General features: G+C 35.5%; 1 pseudogene; it reads left to right on the forward strand.

Annotated features, from left to right (window-relative positions):
• The first annotated feature begins 1815 nt into the window (after positions 1 to 1815).
• On the forward strand, positions 1816 to 2387 carry LOC149143432 (fasciclin-like arabinogalactan protein 16; annotated as a pseudogene).
• The last annotated feature ends 2147 nt before the right edge of the window (positions 2388 to 4534 follow it).

A 4534-nucleotide genomic window follows, 5' to 3' on the forward strand; every position in this document is an offset into this window, starting at 1 on the left:
CAAAGAGGCGGTTTGGTTGAAAGGTTTGCTTGGTGAGTTTGGTAGGTTACAGGATAACATCAGGTTACTTTGTGACAGTCAAAGTGCAATACATTTGGCTAAGAATCCGGCCTATCATAGTAAGTCAAAGCATATTCCAATCAAATATCATTTTGTAAGACAGGTTATCACTGAAAGGGGAGTTTCTCTTGAAAAGGTGCATACAAAGGAGAACTGTGCAGACATGTTCACGAAACCAGTTTTGTTGGAGAAGCTACGCTGGTGTTTGGCTTCTCTTGGCTTGCAGAAAAGATAAAATAATAATAACAGGGCATCAGGCGAATTGTTGTCAAGGTGGAGATTGTTGAGCTTTTCTGTTTGTAATGAAATAGGAAAAAATCTCAGCTGGTGACAACAATAGGAATTCAGGTCTTAGATTAACTCCAGGTTGTTGGGAGGGAGTTAATACCTCCTATATTTGATGTGAGGGAATTAATGAGGCTGTTAGATTCTCTATGCTATATAACAGGCAACCATTCGAATGGTTTCCTGAGAGTGTGAGGATTTCTTGATGTAATCTCCTGATTTTAATAAATTCCTGATGCCTATGTTTGGTGGACGTAGCCCAGATTGGTTGGGTGAACCACGTTAAAAACTGTGTTTATGTGCTTGATATTTTGCTGTGTGTTTACTTGATTTGCTGTGCCTCTGAATTCCAACAATTTAATTATTGTTTGTCTGTACCATGTAGCGGTAGAAGCTTTCCTAATTGAACAAGGTCTGGATGTTTTTTTCCATTTGTAATGGATGGTAGTTTAGATTGAATTGTCTTCGTTGTAAGTCCCAGAGAGGCCCAGTTGGTTTACTTCTGGATGATGAAAAGTAGAATTTGAGGGTTTTCAAAGAATCTTTTCTTTAATATTATTTGCATGTTAGTTTTGAAAATTCAATACAAAATCTAAAGTCATATCCCATTAAATACCATATATCACATTTGTTAAAATGCCTCCTATGGGGGTTTTACAAAATATGCATGGGTAATGAACTACATCCCTACCTTTATACTCAGATAATGATTATGGAGGTGGTAAGATATAAAGTTGGCCATTTGGTTAGAGGGTACACTATTTTCCATTATGGAAAAACTTTGTTGCTTATTGATAATTTGATACACTATTAGTGATGTCATTTAGTTTCTTCATTATCCAGTGGATCCATTTTATTTGGTGGATTCTTACCTTAGACAAAGTTAAAGGAATTTGTTTTTCTATGGAATCCTATGGAGGTTCTGAAGAACACACAATTACTTACCTAATCTAATCAGGGGTAAGATGGAAGACTGTGTTATTGTCAAACGTTTCTTTTCTTGTTGGTTCCATAGAATTTAATTTTATTTCCACTCCCTTCATGTGCTACAATTGGTGAATTTTTCAACTGTGGCTCAGGGATGTTCATTGTGCCATGATATATTTGTTAACTGGCAACCCACTTTCATGGAGTTTGTGTAGAGGCAAAATTTATATCAAGTATCATTTGGAAGTATTCTAGAATCTAAACAGAATGAGGTTGCATGATATGAATATTTAGTGCCAATTCAAATCATGTCATTGTTGTATGAGTACTCAATATGCATCTATAAACCAGATACAATTTAGATCAAAAGTATCAAACTATGACTTTGGAATGCTTGCAAAGGCTAAAAGTTGTATTTAAAATTCATAAAAAGGAAAGTGTCTACAAAGTGGAAATTTTACGATTGCAAGAAAAGTGACTTCCCAAGTTAATTGACAAGATATATAATAGTTTTAAAAAATTCTTCTTCTGCCCACCATTTGGTTTGATGGGGAGAGCCAGATGAATGACTTCATTCACACATTGATGCTTTATGGTGGCTACAATGATATGTCTAATATCTTGGTGAACTTGACCTCCTTAGCATCTAATATGGCCAAGCTCATTTCAGAGGGTTACCACATCACAAGAACTTGACCTCCTTAGCATCTAATATGGCCAAGCTCATTTTAGAGGGTTACCGCATCACTGTCTTGGCACCCAATGATGAGACAATGGGGAGACTAACAATAGATCAGCTGAGCAAACCGGGTGCTCTGGGGCAGATCGTGTATTATCACATTATCCTAGAGAATTAGAGTGAGGAGAGTTTTTATACTACTATGAGGAGGTTCGGTAAGGTCAAGTATGATACTCATAGGGTCTGTCATAAGATAGTCACTCAAGAAGCAGATGGGATTGTTATGTTTGTGCATGGACAGATTAATGCCCACCTGTATGATCATGATATTTACGTTGATGGAAGAATCTCCATTCAGGGCATCGATAAGGTCCTATTCCCACTAGAAGAAGCGGAAAGCCACCATGTTAAGGGAAAAAAGTTGGAAGAAGAGTAGAAGGAGGTTGAGGAAACAAATAATCCAAGTAACAGTAAGTCATTCCCAACATTGAATTGTAAATTGCTGTAGTAAGAAATATATTGGGAATCCCAAATTACCCCCAAAAATAGAGGGGATGGCTTCCTAATTGACAAAATTTTCCTGTGACCTCATCTATAAATCCCAACATATGTGGTGTCCCCTACTAATATAATGGTTAATCGGTTGTGGTTTGAGTATGCTTTTTTGGTTAGCCTTCTCCCTCCTTTGTGGGATATGTTGTGTGTGTGTGTGCATGAAACAGTCAAATAATCTTATCTTGTGGCATCTTGGAGCAACTTCTATGACTGCGAAATCTGCTCGATACCCCTTTTGGCAACCAATCCCACAACATAATTTTGTTTTTTTTTGGGTGTGCGTGTCCATTTCTAAGGAATCTAGTCTTCATGGATTGCCAGGTTAAAAAGACTCTTGTTTTGGCCTCAATTTTTTTCTTAATCAAGGTTTACTCCATTTGTAAGGAATCCAGTCTTCATGGAATTCCAGGTTAAAAATACTCTTGTACTCTATTCTATTTTGGCATAAATTTGTTTCTTTTCAGGGTTTACTCCTATCTATGTTTATAGTTCCTACTGTGGTTAATTTCTTATGCATGCAATTTTTTGTTGCTCCCTCGGAGCATCAACTCATTCCATCTATGGCTGGGATGCTTTCATTTTAAGATGTGTTTGTATGTGTTAAGCATTAGTATACAACGTACATTCTTCAAGAACTACCAGATTAAGAAGACTTCTCTACTCTATTCTATTTTGGCCCTAGTTTTTTGCTCGCTCAGGGCATCTTCTTAACAAACATTTCTAGTACCTTATCTAGGCTACTTTTTGATGCACACTGTTTTCTTTGTTTCTCCCTTATAACATCTATTCATTCATCTATGGCTGGGAAGCTTACATTTTGGATTTTTGTGAGGATGTATGTGCTAGGGATTACTATGCATTCTTCATGGACTACCAGGCTAAGAAGACCCCTCCACTCTCTTTTGATTTAGTCACAATTTATTTCTCAATCATGGTTTAATATTATGGTATTTTTTCAGTACCTATGCATGTTAATTTTTGATACACATTGTTTATTACTTTCTCCCTTATAGCATCAACTCTTTTCATCTATGGATGGGAAGCACACATTTGGATTTAAACAAATGTGGATACTTTTTGCATCAATATTTGAATGTTTTTTCATTAATATAACTCATGATTATCATTTTTGTTTGTACCTTTTCTATGTCTACAATCACAAGAGTCTGTAGAACTTGCTTTCCATTGCAATTGGAATAAAACAAAAGGAGAATGTAGACCAGATTGTTTAGAAGGTATTTGCTCAGTGAGTTTAGTTAATAATTGGTGTGTTGTAATGCATTATTTAGGTGGTTATCTATGTGTTACATTTTCTTTTTGGACTAACTAATGGTTGTGTTACATGGGATTTTTTTCCAGTTTCCTTTAAAGAACTTCACAGTGATGTTGTTCCATTATGATGGTGTCATAGATAAATGGAGTGATTTGGAGTGGAGAAATAGACTATTCATATAGTGGAAATCAATCAAACCAAGTGGTAATGATATTGTTAAATATATTTGTCTTCTTTATGGATACATACTGCAAAATATTTCATGTTAAGTCAATAGATTACTTCTCATGTAGGTGGTTTGCAAATTGTTTCCTACATCCAGATGTAGTTGCTGACTACAAATACATTTTCCTTTGGGATGAGGATCTTGGAGTTGAAAATTTCCACGCAGACTAGTATGTAGGACACATTTTATCTAAATCATTTTTTTTATATTTTTGTAGTCCTGAGCAAATGAAGTTTGGATTTATATATGCATATTATTGAGCATGTTACAAGATCTAGATGAATGAAAATAAAATGAATCTGTAGTGGGTTTTGTCTACCTTTTGTCCAACTTGTGCCTTTATTCCTGCCACAACTAGTATATTTGTGAACAATGCTACCCCAGTTCATTTGCATGCAGGAAAAAACTACATAACTTTATGAATTCACTATTAGATTTCTGATGTATCCATAAAGTTACTAGACTTGGAATTGGGCAAAACTTGGTGATGCAAAAGAGTCGAGTTTGACTCAGTTTGGTAAAAAATTAG

Source organism: Pinus tabuliformis, chromosome X, assembly GCF_031772625.1.
Source record: "Pinus tabuliformis cultivar Carrire ecotype Pingquan chromosome X, CPIR1, whole genome shotgun sequence".
Taxonomy (NCBI): domain Eukaryota; kingdom Viridiplantae; phylum Streptophyta; class Pinopsida; order Pinales; family Pinaceae; genus Pinus; species Pinus tabuliformis.